This window comes from Coturnix japonica, chromosome 1, assembly GCF_054131305.1.
Source record: "Coturnix japonica strain WE chromosome 1, WE-NBRP24, whole genome shotgun sequence".
Classification (NCBI taxonomy): Eukaryota; Metazoa; Chordata; class Aves; order Galliformes; family Phasianidae; genus Coturnix; species Coturnix japonica.
Window position 1 is genome coordinate 81,982,024 of NC_140663.1, and position 17,952 is coordinate 81,999,975.

At 36.1% G+C, this 17,952-nt stretch overlaps 1 long non-coding RNA gene across 1 annotated transcript in view; it reads left to right on the forward strand.

Moving 5' to 3' along the window:
* The first annotated feature begins 3,993 nt into the window (after positions 1-3,993).
* LOC146762559 (uncharacterized) overlaps positions 3,994-17,952 on the forward strand; it is a 40,445-nt gene continuing 26,486 nt past the window's right edge. Inside the window, exon 1 of the long non-coding RNA XR_014938319.1 lies at positions 3,994-4,119. This is a non-coding gene — a long non-coding RNA (uncharacterized LOC146762559). The remainder of the gene's footprint in view (positions 4,120-17,952) is intronic.

Sequence of the window (17,952 nt, forward strand, 5' to 3'; positions counted from 1 at the left end):
TTCTTTTCCCCGGAAACATGAAAAGGGAACTAAAGCTCTCAGTTCTTTTACTCTGAGAGAATTTTCAAGAACAGAAAACTAACCTTTTGAATTCTGAAAGGATAAATCAAGTAAAAGTGTATGTTTTGCATGGATGTATTTCTACTTAAAATGTAAACCTAGGCATGCAGGTGTTGGTAAAATTGAGAGAATCTTAAAAGCGCAATTGGCAATTTTTAAATAACTTAGTGTACTGCTCTGCATTTCTGCCGGCTGCCTGTAATATAGTAATTTATGAAAAAGGATTGTTAGAGTTTGATTTAGAGCAAAGCTAGGTACTGAAGTACATTCATCATATGACAAATTGTTCCTGTTTTCTTTGTGAGGACTTATACAATCACTTGTTTCTACACACCCCCTAGGTCTGTTAAAACCCTGCTTAATGGTTCTCATCTGAAATTCCAGGCCCTGGTTCCATTTGTGTTCTGCATTCTGGGCCTTGTGTGAGGGAAGATTAGGTACATGAGGAAGCTGGTGGTGTGGGACCCAGCAGCAAAAGGGCTATGAACTTGAGGAGAATAACATAGATAGAAGCAATTAATTTTACATAGAAGTTTACTATTCCTTCCACTAATCACAACTGTTCAGGTCTCACTGTGAAGGAAGAAGGAAGCATGATATGCAGGTATTTGCAAGTAAAATTTAAAAAATCATCCTAGTCAACAATTTAAAGGATCCTGTCTGTGTTTAAAACCTAAAGCAATTTGAATTCCAGCTTTAGAAAAATTAACTTCTCTTGCTTAGAAAAATCTGTCTTAACAGAGGGCTTGGTCTTGCTCTAGGTGTGTTTGTCAGCTTAATTCTTCATCTGACACATGACCGTTTTTTCCCCCTTTTCATTTCTTTCAGCTCTAAGTTCTGGTAAAATATATAGGTTGCTTAAAGGTAATGTCTCCGATTTTTTTCCATGGAAAATTCAACAGATTCAAAGAGCCCAATAACATGATTTGATGTAGAAAATTCTCAGCTACAAAACACCGTTTTTCAACATAGGCACCCCCATTAGCTGTGCATTTTCACCTGTGATGAACAAAAGCCTGTGTGCCACTACCATAAAAGCTCTCACACCAGCAGAGGTGACATATGGTTTCACAGCTGCTATGGTGGTGTCATTTCTAGAAAACTGTTGCCCACACAGTTAATCTTCTATTATTTCGAACAGATGGAAGTCAGAAGGAACTAAATCCAGACTATACAGTAGGTGTGGTAGGACAGTCCAGCCAAGATTGGCAAAATGCTCCATTGTCTTCAAACTGGGGAATCTTACCAGATGGACTTTAAGACTCCCTTCCAACCCTAAGGATTCTATGATTCTGTGGTGAAAAAATTTAATGGAGTATTGGTGAGAAGGTTCAATCTCTAGTACCATAATATCAACATCCACCTCTGACTTCATGGGTCAGCATAACAAAATAGGAGGTATTAACATCAGAGCAGCTCTCATAATATTTCCCTCTCCTTACTTCTGTAAGTTTTTGTGTACATTGTATATATGGTTGTCAGTTATTAAAGCAGTGCTGGAAAAGACTAAATTGTACACAATAATTTTCTGTTACATCAATTAAATAAGAATCAATTTGATTAAACATGCCTTATTACAGTAGAAAAGGTGAAAATTTTCTTCATGCACAGAACTAGTAAGCACTCGTCTACATGTATGACTGTAACACCTAGATAGCCCACTTCTGAACTACGGCTGTATCACTGCAGTGTAACTTTACTTGTACTTATCTCAGTTGCCTGAGGCAGGGCTGGAAATAAAAGGGATGCTTAAAAGGAGTCTCCTTATAGCACTAAAAAGTTCGTTCTTGTAATAAATGAGTGAAGAAAGTGGTGAAAGGTATACTGTTTGGAATATCTAGACCAAGTCTGGGTGTCACAGGGGAGAGCTGGGGAAGGAGAACAACATCTAATTCAATCATAATTTTATGGATTGGAAGCAGAAATAGTGGTGTGAAATGCTGTGTCGAGAAGGAGTGGGATTATAGAGGGATCGTTTTCAGTTCTGTAAGCTCTTAAAAGTCAATGGGAGTTGGCGACTGTCTGCGACAAGGGAGAATTTTACCCTAGAGAGAGTGAGAAAGAAATGAGGTCATTCAGAATCATGGGGCTCCATATAGGCCACCAGATGAAATTCCAAATTATTATGGAAAATAAGTGCATGTTTGCTATGACTGTGTTTATGTGGAAATCCTTTGCCTTAGTTTGAATGTTTCTCTTGGAACCATTCGACCCCCAGAGGCAGTCATCAAGAAATAAATTTGGAAGGGAGATACACATTTGGCCTGCTAAATCTAGTTGAATCAGATGTTTGGATTTGTCACTCCCCTTTCTTATATAAAGTCTGGGCTCAGCTGCTCAGGAGGGCCTGCTAGCCAGACTGAGGGGACTGGTTATTGAGAGCTACATTTCCTGCCTTGTCTGTTCTGGTCTAGATCTGATGCTTTGCTTGTGTTGTAGCTGTTGTTCGATGTTATAAATTGCTTGGGCTGGCTACAGGGGGCTTGAAGTGTCCAGCAGCCAACTGAGTTTGACCCTATGCAGCAGCTGAAAGATAAGTTTAAGATAAGTGTTTAACTTGCTCATCTTCTTTGTTTCTATAGTGCACTGCTTACATTTTCAGGTTGTAGCAGGACTAAGTAGCTAGCTCTGGAAAATGTGCCTCTTCATAAATGCAAAGTAGAATGGTGCACAGGTCCTCTTAGGACTAAATACAGCAGCAGCATGAGTGAGGTGTCACAGTCAGTGGTAAATCCCTCTTACTTATGCCATTACGTCTTTACATCTGAACCTATGTTTACCTGTACAATCCAATTTACCTGGAATTTCCTTTTCCAAGTCTCTAGACTTGTGGGCATTTGCATGTTCATCTTTCAAGCTCTAGCACTTACATGGGTGCCTTCTTGTGCTCGATAAGGTAGCAGGCTCTTGTCCAAGCTCTCCTTTGCATGCAGGTTGTGCCCAATGCAAGTGATCACTGCTTCATTAGCTGTCATTTCAGTGGTTGCCTAAACCACTAAGTTGGGTGCTCTTGAAGGCCACAGTACTTGTACCAGGGGAAGAGATGTTCTACTAGCTAAGCCCACAGCAGTAAATTTGTGTAGACTCCTGTCAATTGTACCATCCTTCCACTCTAGTGTAGTGATAATAAATACTTGTGCTGGGCATTTTGCCCCTATTATCAAACCCTTCAGCTAGAGAGAGTGTGGACTGTGACTTAGCCTTCACTCCCATTTTAAGTCTGTTAGGTTTCGACTTAACAGCTAGCTGCCTGCATGATCATCCCTGCAGAAACTGTTTAGCTTAGTGCTTATTTCCAGGAGGGTGCTTCTGGAAGCAATGTGAGCTTCACAGCTTTCATCTGCTCTGAGAACCACTCAGTTAGATGGCTGGGCCTCAGCATTTTAATAGATCCGTGTGCTGTTAGACCTCATCACATTGTTATACCCAGGAGAAGGCAATTTTAATTTTCATATTGAGTAGTAATGCTCTAAGCTAAACATATTGCTTTGAATCAAAGTAGCCAAAACTTGAAAGCATTCATAAAGTGGAAACAGGTGTATTCAGCTGTTTAAATACTTTGCAAGTTGACATGTTACCACAGTAGTTTGATTCACATCTCAGAGTTAGGCATTTGCATACGCAGAGTGAGATCATAAATCATTTTGGACAGCATATTACTGTGTTAGTTCCTGCGGATTGATGGAAACAAGTAGCTACAACAAAGCCACGCAAGTCTGTCCTGAACATATATGTGGACTTGTAATCATTAAAGCAAAAAATGTGATAGAAAGTCATTTTCCATAAATAACAAAACCAGTCAGATGAGGTTTTTCTCCCACTGCATTATTTTTATGCTTCCTTTTTCTAGACTGCTAGTTGCTGAGTTGAAATGGATCACATGCTTATTTAAATAAAAAAGGAACAGAGCATCTAAACTCCATGTAAAAGAGAACTCAGCACTCTAATCGCAGAAGTTCCAGCTGCTATGCAACACTGAATCATGCACTATCTGGATTTTCTTGTTGTCTTTTAAGTAATTGCTGTATGCCATGACCCATGATCTTTGTTTCCCTGGAAGTAAGTACTGCTCTATATTTTATGACATGCTGCAAAATGGATGAAAATATTAATCTTGAAAAAGTTAATTTAATAGAGGAAGAAGGGAGAGAGCCAAGCATTATGTTATAGTTTTTTGATGAATGTGCTATATTTCATCTTTATGCACTTGAGCCAAGAGAGTAACTCATCTCTTTGCATAAACATATGGTGGCTTTGTGTTTTAGGCAGATTTGTGACAGTAGTGAGTGAATGACTTTTCAGGCTCTGACAGTTGTCATATTCATGGACAGCAGTACTGCCAGAGAGCATACATGTTAACATGGATATTCAAATTCCATGTGTAACCAGTGCACTGGATTTAGAAAGCACTTCCCTTTAAAAAATTGAAGGTTCTATACTTGGTTTCTTGGGGGGTTTCTGCTTGTTTGTTTTTGTTTATGTATTTGCTTTTAATTTTCAGTGCTCTTTACTTAAGAGCAAATGTATACAACAGTATTCAACTGCTCTTGATCCAGACAGGTTCTGGCATCCATAACTGCAGTCTTTTTGTGGGAAATGAACCCTTGTATGCTAGTTAATGATGGGAGCGGACTTCTGTATTTTCTCAGTGTACATTAAATATGAGAGACTGTGAGGTGGAAAGTAAGAGAAACATCACCCCATCTTTTGCTTGACAAAGAGTATATGACAGATCCACTTTTGTCTCCTAATAGACAAAGTAGACAAGAAAGCTGCAATAATGAAGAGAACAGTCTTAAATAAATTTAAATGTTAACTACTTTATGGAAAAATAGCCTAGATACAAGCCCAAAAAATACAGTGGAAATCCTTTACACAAATACAAGAATGGGAAAGACAGGTTTTTTTTTTTTTCTATTAGACAATCTGTGTTTTGCAGCCAGCAAAACAGGATCGAGAAATAAAGTTCTGATATATGGAAAGTCAACCTCAATCAACACTTAACCTCATTTGCTGCTTGAGAACACTCAAAGATTTTGAGAGGAAAAGGCCAGTGAAAAGGAAAACAAGTTTCATTATACTGCAGCGGAAAATGGAAAGGGTTTCTTGATCTTATACAACCATTCTGTCTTTTGCTTAGTTCTTTGCGCCCTGGCAGTGCTGATAGCGACCTTAATCTTAAAATGTCAGCTTGCTCAAATCTAATTCATCTGAATCTGCTAGCTAGATTTCAAAATACAGGATTTTTCAGGAGTAGAACAAAGAAACCTTGAGCTCTAACCATGGTTCTCCCATCATTTCACTGGCAATATTTTGTGTATCTCCCTCCAAGCAGGTCAACCATTTGGTCAACCATCTGCCTTTCCTCAGGAATTAACAATTAGATTGATGGTCAAGTCATTTGCTTCTTCTAATTTCTGTGTTTCAAGGCTTATTTAGATGCAAGCACAAACCTTACTCTCATCCAGTTTAACTTTTGCAAGCTGAGAATCCAAAAAGTCTAACTGAACCAACAACCAGTCTTAAACAGATTTTTTTCTCAGTTCATGCTATTTCTAGAGCCAGGACCAACTAAAAAATCTATGTCATAAGTGATTATTTTTACATTTTTAATTATATAAATATCATTATACGCTTCTGCCATGTTAGCAAACAAGACATGCAATAAATGGCATAAATTGGTAACTACTTCTGTCTCATCTTCCAGATTATTTTGTACCCAACACAATGAGGTTTCTATAATATAGTATGTCAGTATAGCTGTCCAAAAAAGTGAGCAAAATAGATTTTGCCCTATATCAGAATATAGTTGATGAGTCAAAATGAAGAGGTGCAGTCTGTGGGAAACTTTATTTCTGGATATTTGGGAATACTTAAACAAACTACTCATTGAGGTATCTAGAAAGCAGGCAACCACTGTTAACTAATCTCTGAATGCAGAAAGTACAGTAAGACATAAATATTTTCATTTTTTTATGCAGCAAACCACTTAGGCAGACACTATCGTGTGTAATCTGGATTAGCACTGAGGCATCTACTTGAGTTCTCCTAGCACTATTACTTAAAACTAAGTCTGACAAGCTGCTGAGTAATCTTGCTTGATCCAGTCAAATGATGAAGAATATGCAAAGTAATACAGTACACTCTTGGTGTCACCTACACTCTACTAAATCTTTTACAGGCTTTTACTGAATAAAGTTAGTTTCATTTGTCCCAGTCCACTCGTTCGTATGAATTTATTATCCTTGGCATCAGTAGATGGATTTGTTTCTATATTAATTGTAATTAGTTGCAACCTTTACCCAAAACTATGGAAGTAAATGTTCACAATGAATCACAGAGGAATGAGGAAAATCAGCAGAGGTGATGAAGTCTTCATCTTGGGTGACATTTGAACTGATGCAGTGAAAAATATTTCAGGCACCAGTTGAACTCAATAAAACACCCGTGTTCAGAGTGACGTGAGATAACTTCTAGTTATCTTTTTAGTACAGCCATGTGTATTCCTATTTGGAGAATGCTCAAGCCATGGATAAAATGGAGTACATTCTTTTAGTTTTGCCACTTTCCTGAGTTCTTACATTTATTTTTTTCAAGTATGAAATTTTACAGCATATTGTCTTAGTTTTTCTTGTGAGGATATTGTTGAATGTAGACATCTGTTAGATGGGAATTTATGATAGCACTGAGCACATCCAAGTTTTATTGTCATTAAACAGAAATAAGTTTGATGAATGCAAATTAACTTCACTGCAATAAGATATTTGAGAGACTGATACACTGTGGTATTTTCATAGTCAGACCTGGTGGAGTTAACCAATGAAAAGGCAGCTTATCATCATCTACCACACATGGCCATCAAAAAATTCTCTTGTTGAGGCAAGTGATTAAGAAGCTTTATAGAAGAGGTTAGAGACGTCCTGAGGTGTCCTAAGATGTCCTACTGCACAGAGCTGTGGTTCAGGATGTATTACTTTCTCCGTACTGGTCGTCTTCTCCCAAACATTCTACTGAAATTTATTTGCAACACCTTGGCATTCTCAACTATTGCCCAGAGATGACCACTGCTCTGATAGAATTATGCATCACGAAAGGGTATCTGAAAGGGATAATGAAATGACATGCATGCCAACCTACTTGTTCCTGTGAAGCAAACTATCCTGGATTTATTTACAATTTAACATAATTCTTATTTTAAACGATAATTTCCCAAACAATAATTTAAAAAAAAAAAAAAAATCTAGGAAAAAAGTAAGTTTTGTTTAGATGTTTCCCCTTTGTAGCAAAGGTCATTTCTGTGTATAATCTCAGAGGCAAGTTAGTCCACAATCAAGTTGTCAGAACCATGACAAATGACTGAATTTTTCTTCAGAAAGGAACTTACACTGTTTTTCCTCTAACCAAGAGGAAAATACATGTGGACCATCTTCTAGAGTCCTAACTGAACAAAGGAAATCAGTCTATCTGGGCTGGTTTTGTCTCTGCAATCAGCCAAATGATAGATATTCATGTGACACATTAAACTTATTTTGCCATTGTAAAATTACTTTCTTTTTCTCTAAGTCTATTCACAGTAGTTAAAATGTCTGAAAACTTACAATTTTTCATGCACAATATGGATCAAGGGAGTCTGTAAATTGATTTGAGTTATGGGTTTTGACTGACCCCTACACAGACAGCAATTACAATCACTCGTCAGTAATTTCTCTGGCAATTATTTTCCATGCTGTGTTAGCTCGTTATTATATCTGAAATAGAAGACAAACAAGATTTGCCAGTGAATGTTATGCTTTTGTCCAAATCTAGAAGACCTGAAAAATGATTTGCAAGCCTCAACAATTATTTATTTTTTTTATCTAGTTTAGGTTCAGTGAAAGATTACTGTCTTCCTACGGATTTTGTCTCATTGTTTATTCTGTCATTTTGGTAAAGTCCTAATGAAAACTTTTTCTCTGTAATTAGAGATTATGTTGTTGTTTGAATCCAAAGTTAATCTGTAGCTGAAAGATCAGAATTCTATAAAAGAATGAGCTTTGGCCACTAAGATTCAATGATGAATATAACTTTTATTAAAATTTAATCTCTATGTCCTAGGAACAGATACCCATTTTGTTTTAGGGTCTATTCTGTTTTTGAAGTTGTAGATCCTTGATTTTACCTGGAAGTTGTCACAGTTCAGGTAAGGGGCAGTAATCAAATTTGTGATCTTATCATGATTTCATCTCTTTTCCATACAACAAGAAAATGAAACCAGAATTTTGACTGCTTTTTCCCCATGTCTTTCTTCATCCCTTTCAGAACACAAAATGGATCTATACACACCAAATGCATTGATAATCCATACAAATTTAATGATTTTTTTTCTGAGCTCACAATGTGGCAGGACTGGTTGTAACAGATCAGCAGCAAGATCCTGATGCTTCACAGAAACAAGCAACAGACCAAGAAGAGATAAATTTCAATAAAATGACAATTGAGTGTAAAATGATTAATTGTAAAATGAATTCCAACCAGTGTCCAACTGAAATTGCCCTGCAGTCTTACAAGATTTCATTTTTAAACTCTAATTCAGTGAACAAAATAGCAGCCGATGTAGCTGCAACTGTAGAAATTATTTAAAATTTAAGGTGCTAAATTTGAAAATATACTAAAATACGTAACGGTTGTATTAAAAATAATAGAATGTGTCCAGCCATTTAAAGCTCAAAACTGAAGGTAGCTAGGTACAACTACTGAAGCAATGAATTTTTGCTTCTGAGCAGCTCTGTCTTAGAGAACAGTTTCTTTTATACCGCAGTATGTATTTTGTAGGTCAAGGTTTGACTTGTTTCTGATGGGAATGGTGGCTAGCATTATAATGTCTTGCGGTAGAAAAAAACAGGTTTAATTTGTGCTTTGTGCTTCTTCAGCATGCCCAGCCAAAACAGACATTAGTCAGGTAGTAAGCATGAAGAGTAGCAGTTACTTGAGGAGTAAGGCACTTAGGAACTTGACAGAAGAAACAGCTCTTTACGCAACTTAAATTTGATGGGGCTACTATTGTCCCCTTCTTAAGGACTTTCTATTGCAAGAGATATCCACAGTGCTTTGAGAGGCAGAGAGTGAGAGGGTAGGTTCTCTCTAAATGAACTCTTATAATGATTTCTAGTTTCAGAGCGACATTTTCACTTCTCCTTTGAGAAGTTCAATTACGTGATGACTATAGAAGTAGCTCTAAGAGATGTTCTGTAGTGCCTTTGGTAACAATTCAAAGAGGAACGAGTAAAAAAATAATTTGAGGTCTGACATTAATCTTTGAATTTGTAGAAGAGCAATTGTTAGAAAATTCCCTACTGGTTTATTTTCCCAGTTTGATTCAGAACAGCCTTCAACAGTAGGTTATACTGTTCTATGTAGCTAGCATAAAACATTGCTGTCAAGAGTCAATTTGGATCAGTAAATACTTTTTTTCCTGCAGCCTTCCAGTATGTATGTTTTATTTTGTCATTTGTTTGTTTGATGTTGTTTTGTTTTTCTAAAGGGACAGAGAGGGCAGAAAAACTTTTCTTGTTAAAACATCAGTACTACTAGCTTTGATTAACATCAGTTGGATGATGAATCAAAACCTTTTTTTTGTTTTAAATACAGTGAAGCTAAGCTGTTTTATAGTATTTTTTAATTTGAGCCTGAGAATCTTAAAACTCATATGTGTGTTTATGCTGTTTAAAATTATCAAATTCTGCCTATGTGGTCTGATCTCATCAGAATCATCCTGTTTTAGGCCACCATCTCTGTGGTAATAACATTGAAATGCGGTACCTACAAACTTGACCCCAAACTAAACTGTATCCTCAGGCAATCTCAGATGCTGAACATTAAATCATTTCTAACTGCAAATTATATTCCCTTCATTAATTTCTAGAATTCCCCAATTTAGCAATTATACAAAGCCAAATGTTCAACATTGAAATTGCCCAGAAGATTTGTATTTTAATTTCTCTGAGCTCTTTATCATTGTTCGGAGATGGTATATGTTGATTTACAGATGCTTAAGAATCCCATGGAAGGACAAAATTATCATCATACTGGGAATCCATCTTCCATAATTTGCATGATAGGCAAGATGGACAATTAGCGTAGACAAGACTGAAGCAAATGTATGTTTTACTCGGACAAAGAGGAGCAGTAACAACACTGGATGATGTGACAGGCTTTTTTTTCCCTCTGGCTTTCTAGCTTAGATAAAGTCTATATGTATGTGTTGGGACATATAGACATGGTCCCTTCAGTTCATCTGTTCTTAATGTTATGTAATTGCCATATCACACTGTACAGCAACGAGGGAAAACAGGTTTCCACTTCCAATTATAAAATACTAGGTGTAGGAGCAAGCATGTACAGAGCCTGGTTAGGACACAGAACTTAATGTCAAATGCATTGTTCTTAAACGCTTGTTCTCAGCTTTGTTCTCAAAAGGATTTATATGATGTATCAAGGAGAATATTTTCTTCTTCATGAAGATAAAATGAGTATAAATCCAACAAGATGTTCTCATCATCCCCTTCAAAACCATAATCTCTTTGAAGATTTGGAATATTTCCCGTTAGCTTTGATGAAAAACAGAGCTTTACATGAGTTATTTTTTCAAGAAGAGTATAGGGCACAAGTCAAATTGTTAGGTTGCCGCAGGGATTCTCAGACAATTGCATTGCTGAATTGACTGGGTGTCCTGAAGTATATGCAGAAAGCTCAGTCTGTGTTTGCTGATGATGCTATCATGTCCTCATGGAGTTTTTGACTTTTCCATCTGAAGAGTGAGTCAAGGAGAGGAACATATAAATAAATCACAGTGTATTTGCTACTTGATGCTTCAGTACAAAAATATCACCAGAAATGCAGATATTACTTCCTGTGTTTTAGCAAAATTTTTGAACTTTACTCAGTGTACGTATAGGTAGACGAGTAGTATGGTGGCCTTTTTGTACTTTCCCTAAGCTTAGGACCTTGTCATGTGTAAGCTGGTGATCTTGGCATAATAAAGCAGACACAAGATTTGTACTTCATACCCAAAATAATAAAATAATTGTTTCCCATCCATCTTCAGGATGCTGTGCCTTAAAAAATTCTGTCTACTTCTGGCAAGCAACTAGTTTTAATTATTCCTCCTTTAGGACACAGACTATACTTACTGCAAGTCTTTTCCAATAGAGGTCATTTTCCCAGGAATACCCACAGAGGTACTTTCATAATAACATAGAAGGGATCTTTGCACAGAATCCTGCATCCTTTCAGACCTCATAGAGTGATACTTCTGAGGAAAAAAAAAAGGGGAGGGAGGGGGGGAGGATTTATTCTTGCATCTAAAGGAAAGTTTGGGCATCCATTTCCATGACTAAGTTTGAGCAGAGGAGCTTGGTTTTGCTTTTCCCTTGTGCTTGCAACCAGCTATGAACAAATAACTAACTACATTAACATGGATTATTAATTTTTCAAATGGGTAAAATAATATGAAATAGCTTCTGATGTAGTCATGCTCAGCAACATTTCACTCAAAAAAAGGTTATTCTGAACTTGGAGAGAGGAAGTAGATCCAATGTCAGGATTTGGAATCTGATCATAAATAAATGTTGACTTTTTTATTGTTTCAAATATCTTATCTCTGAACTTTCCAGAGGTGGATTCAAAGTGTCCAAAATTAAGATAATTTATCTTTATTGTAAATTAAATAAATTAATTAATTAAAATGTCTGAATTTATTTCTCACGAGTTTAATGTTTTCAAGATGGTGTGCTCCATCTCATCCTAAGTTTCGCCAGAGTCAGTGGAGTCAGGCCAATGGTAAATATTGTCTAAAATTCCAAGAAGGAAATTTCCTTCATTCAGTTTTTAATTTAAGCTGCAGTTTTTCAAGATAGAGAGATTTAGAGAGTCAAAAGCACATCTGGGAGTATTTTATAAACTGGACTATTTTCCTGATGAAAATGTGAAGCTTCTCTTATATCCAAAATTTCATCTCAATTAGAGTTTGCATTGCCCATAAGCAGAAATGTTTTGCTTTTGTTTTGACATCATATTCATGGTGTTAGTTAAGTAACAGGAAAGCAAAGGTGGTGCAGAAAAGGAATGACATAAAATACTTACATATGATAGTATGTGTATATGAGGAAAAGTAGTTTCTTTCACTGTTGAAGACAGTGTTGTGCTTCTTTGTTTCCAGATCCTTGGAAAATTTACCTTGGCAGTTTAGGGAAGGGTAAAATAAGTGAACTTACTCTTCAGTTACCAAGCCATTAGTTCTCATTCTGAAGGTGAACTGTGATCAGTCATTCCTCTTTGGTTTCTAATACAAGGTTTATTATTAAATCTTAGTGCTTGTTTGACTTGTTTATATTAGTATGTATTTAATAGCTTCAGTTATCCTTAACCCAGCTGTCAGAAACACTGCTGGTATATGAACAAGATACAGTCACTTTGACTTAAGTTCTTATTCTGTCTCAGTGTTGTGAAGTTCACAGATACAAGTGCTCTATTTTGTCAGCTATAGATAAATCTGTTTTTTTGGTTTTTGTTTTTTCTAACTGGCCATTGAATGTGGTTCTTAATACTAATGTGGCAGGATAGCCTATGCACAGTAGCCAATTCTGTAAATGTTTGTCATATGTGTAATAATATAGTTACTTCCTTGCATAAAATGCTCTTTATGAACCGAGGCATATATGGAAAGTGTGTTATAGTCCTAAAGACAATTGGCAATCCCTGCTGTCCCATACAGGGATTTTTGAACATAGCAAGGGTCGTATAATGAAGCCAGTTTAGTTTGCTAGTGTGAGTCTGGGAGACAATCACTCTGCTGGAGATTGTCTTACTTTTTAATGTATGACTTCTTGTTTATCTTTACACTGCCGGTGACTATTGGCCTCTACCGTGTGAATTTTCCATGTAATCTGGACTTCTGCAGTTTTTTGGTAGTGAATCTACTGTACTTCCCCTAACATAGATAGATTGTTTTCTTCTGTTAGTTCTTAAGAGTCAAAGAAGTCGTATTCCCTCCTGGACAGGGAAAGCAGTATTCTACCTGTCCCACCATATTATCGTCTGATGAATTAGTTAACACTTCACACATTTACTTTATGACATTAAGCACTGAATCTGAATCGTACGTAGATTTTTAAGGTAGAAAAAAATCCACACAAATTATCTTTTTTGTAAAAGGCTGTTCTGCCTCTTCATATATACTGAAAAGGGAGACAAGTCAAATCACAACAGTATATCAAATAATACAAGACTTAGGATGTAAAAATCACAACACACATCCTGTTCAGCAGCAGACAAAACCTGAGTGAAAAATTGAATTTAAGTATTAGGTCCTGTTCCAAGCCCTTCTGGAAACTGTTTCCAGATACTTGAGGAGCTGCCTCCCTCTACAGGACCATGCCCGACCATGACAGCTGCGGAATAACAGAAGTACCAGCTACACAATGAAACCAATAGGGAGATGGAACAGAGCTTTCTCTTGGATGGTTTAAGCTTTGGTGTTTATTCATGGAATTTATGAGAGTATCTTTAGTTCAGGTGCAAAATAAAATAGTTTCCTTTAGTTTATTTAACTTTCCCCCTAATAAATGAACTTCATAGAGGAAGAGATATGCTGTTAGAATATATATGGTACATACTGCTTTCACAAAATTTTTTGTGCAGTGTTATCAACAATACATAAAGAATCCTAACCTACCTGGAAGCAGGCGTAAATTTTCCACCACAAAAGCACACGTACCCTGTGTGTACTCTGCGTGCTGCAATGCTGACAGTGCCTTGTATGCTTTGTTGACGTGTGTGGATTAGGGCACAAAAATGTTGTGTTGAACTGGATTTTGCTACCTTGATGCTGCTGGCTGTGTGTGTCTTTTATGACAACCCTCTGCTCTCTCCTTCTCTCCTAGCTCTTTAGCTTTTGCTTAATTGAAGTGGAGACTCACTGGGAATGGGGAATTATGATTGCCTCTGTTTATGTGGAGTCCATCATAACTAAACACTGATTTAAATTACAAAATCTACATTTTATTCCTATTTTTATATGAGTATATATTATGTGAATAACCTTGTACTTTGAGAAATGTGCTGTATGCAATATATATTGGTATTTTGCAATTGTCTCTCATTCCTTAGACGTTTACCACAGGCTATACCTCTGCTATCACCTCTGTATAAAGAGAAGCTGTACTCCATTGAAGAATCACTCCATAACTTTCATAATTTCCACTCCTGAAGAAAACTTGCTTAGCTTCCTACAATGCCTTGCTTTCTGGTGGAAATAAACTCTAAGAGCATTGCTTCTCCTGTATTAAGTAGAGGATAGGAAGTACTTCTAGGAACAAATAGTATCTTGAATGTAAAAAATGATGATAAGTTCTATTTCACTGGTGTATAGAGAAAGTTGGCCCATCTATAAAATTCACAAGCCTTTGTCAAATAGTGATGAGAGCATTCAAAGTGTTAGATGTGGAAAATAGCTATGGATTCAGTGATTCATTGGCTTTTTAAAATTTGAACAGAAAATTTATTAAATAGAAGATCACTCTTTTCAGAAAGGCAATCTTTAGCAGGATTAAATAATCTAACTTGGAATATTAAAAATTGTAATTCTGAGTGTACCCAGAACATTTGTAATTATTCCGATGTATTGATCCACATGTGGATGTAAAGATATCGGAAGACTTGTTTTCAAAGCCTTTGTCCATGTTGCCACAAAATGGAAAGCTAAAGCATGAATTGCCAAAATCTGACTCAGATAGAGTTATGTGTTAAAAGAGGTGAGAAAAGGCTTTTCAGATATATAAATAAGAAAATTAATTGAGTTAAGTTGAATGACTTTCCTACTTTAGTGACATAACAGAATTCAATTTAGACGTGCTATTTAAAAAAGAAAAAAAATCTTCCTTGCCTTCCCCCTCCCACCAAAATTAATAGAGGTAATGATTTGAGGTAAACCTCGATAGCAGGGGTCTCTACCAACTGGAAGAGAAAAACAGAAGAATGGTGGTAGTTAACACTGGGTTGAGTGAGACAGCCAGATACATCTGGAAAATAGCAAATAAAATACCTATATGTGAAATGGGGAAAGAAATATGATCAATGCATCTACACACCTCAGTAGAATGGTCGGATTAAAAAATAAAGATAATTGGCAGTTAAAAAAACAACATTGTAAGATATAGCAAATGTATTTATTATTGAACAGGCTTTAAAACATAGATCAGGTCAGGTTCATCCCTCAGAAAATTAACCTAGCTATTATACATCCACTGGCTAGAGCTGCACGTCAATCTGGAATTCAGAAATGTATCTGTCACATAAAACTAGTAAAAAATGTTAAAAAGCAAGTTTGGTAGGATAGTTCTGAGATAAACTGTAAGGTATATAAAGCACAAATGGATAACAAGTAATGCTGAAGGGTGGATTACAGTGCAAATTAGAAGTGAAGCTCAGGATTAATTTGGAATTAATCTTGTTTACTCGTTCTGTTCTTGCCATTTATAACCTGATTCACTTTAAATTCAAGAAGAGTAAACAAAGCAAAACAAAAAAAAAACTATGGTGAAAGATCTGTGCACAAATATGAATAAACTGACTAAAATTATATTTTGGCTAAAAATTAGAAGAGTAGCAAAATTGTTTGATCCCTTCCAGTAGAAGTAACAAGGCCAATGCACAGACGTAATAGTACTAAAATAAATATATGTCCATAACAGAAGTGGACTAAATTTATTGATTTTTAATTTCTGTCTGATGAAAAAGAAAACTGATACAGCTGTTGGTAGCATTTAGAAAATGTTGAAATCCCTTTCAGTGGCTTGGAAGGTCCATGGGTGATCCACAGCAATTATGCCATCGGTGTATAACAGTTATAGTTCCTTGTAAAGGCCAAAGAGACTGTAAAGTCCTTTAGGAAGGATGTAGAAATCATTCAATTCTATATACTGGAAAAGAAAAAAAAAAAAAAAAGAAAAAAAAAGCATGTGGTTTTGTTATAGATTTTAAAGAACAACTGAGAAAAGAATGCTTAACATGCAGAGGTTTAACATTAATTTTTATAGCTTAACCTATTATTGATTTTGATGATTACAGCTCCAGTTAAGAGCATAAACCACGCTGTAGGAAAGTCGTTTTCAGTAAATCTCCAATAGTACAAAAGATCAGTAAGTACTTGTCCCCCATTAAGCCATCCAAAATAAATTAGAGGAAATACAAACTTCTGAATTCATAACATAAGGCATCATCTATCATATTTTCTTATTCATATGGTAACACTTAGTATTGAGTGGGGTTGTTTTGGTTTTTTTTTTTCAAATCTGCTTTCATAAAAATTTCCACAAATGCTAAAAGTATTTTGAGGTTGTAGCCTTCAGTTGTCCTATCAGATTTCCAAGTTGTCATTTTACCACCCTACTTTCGAGTTCGACTTAGATATGCTCATGATCTGCTCTGATCTTAACTTCCCAGAAGACCTTTTGTAATTGAAAACAGAAGAAAATTGTATCTTTCAGTTAAAAAGATTGAACTTACAATATTTTGTTGTTGGAAAGTCAGGAAAACAAACAAATCTCTGAAGGGAGCTCTTCACATGTGCTGGAAATTAGTGAAATCAGACTGTGGTGTAATGGAATCAGAGATGTTTTTTATTCTATGACTTCAGAAGATCATCAGCTCCTAAGTACTGTCTGAGATAAAATGCTTAGTGCTTAAAAACTATTGTAACTGGCGTCCTTTGATTTTTCTTTGCCTGTGGTTTTATATCATATAAATTAGTTTAGCTAATGCCTCCTCTTCTTTGCCACAGACTAATTTCTTTTTCACTGCAGTGTGAGCTTGGCAACTCTTTTAAATAATGTTTGTAAAATAATGAAGTGTGCATCCTTTGATTTTTGGGGGATTTCTCAAAACGTGACTGCATTATTACAGACCAAGAGAAAACAACTACTTCCTATGAGGAGAGAGGTTCTTCAGTGTAAAAACAGAAAATGTCTTGCTCTATCTATAGGAATCTTATAGAGTAACCAGTACAAGCTGTGTTTTCTGGGACAGATTCTATAATTTTTGGTTTTGTACTTTGCATATACTTAACTTACATAAGCGAATACCCTCTATGTATCTACCAATTAGGCTTACAGGAGCCTTGCTGGTTGTGTGGATGTGTGGGTATCTGATTTATGTGTACAATTGGGCATTCTAGTATACATAGGCACATTCCAGTATGTTGCCTGAAATATAGCATTCCTTTTTTTCTGGGCTTCTATACTGAAGCCTTCAGATGGAAATTTTGTCTAGGTAAAGGTACTTTGCTATTTCCTCTGGCCCATGTGCCAGACCCACAGAAATTTTAAATGAATAGTCTCTGAATATCTAGGTTGACACTGCCAGAAGCAGGAGTCAAAAATGGCTATCTAGGTGCCCACCATTAAATAGCTGAACTTAATGTTCTTGGAAAGAGCTGTAATTTTAAGTAGTACTAATTGAGAAGTTTGTTGAGTGAATGCAAGACTGAACTAAGTATTTTTGATTTAGAGATTTTTTAAGGAAAAGCAAACAGGATGAAAAGGGTATCATGAGAAGAAGAAACATTTCCACAGATGCTTGGAGATTATTGAAAGAAAATTCTAGAGCTTTCATAATATTTTGTCTACTTTCCTAACTTATCCACAAAATTAGTTATGCTATGAAGGTCCAGGAATGTAGAAGAATCAGAATGTACTAGTTTTAAGAGGAGTGGAGTAATTCATTCAGGCTGGGAATGCCTGTGGATGGTGGACTTGCCACAGGAGGTGCTTCTGTGGAAATGTGTTTTATTAAAGAAGCTGGCTTTGTGGATTCCAAATCCTGTGGTGCACTTTGCTGATTTTCAAACTCTGTCAGGAT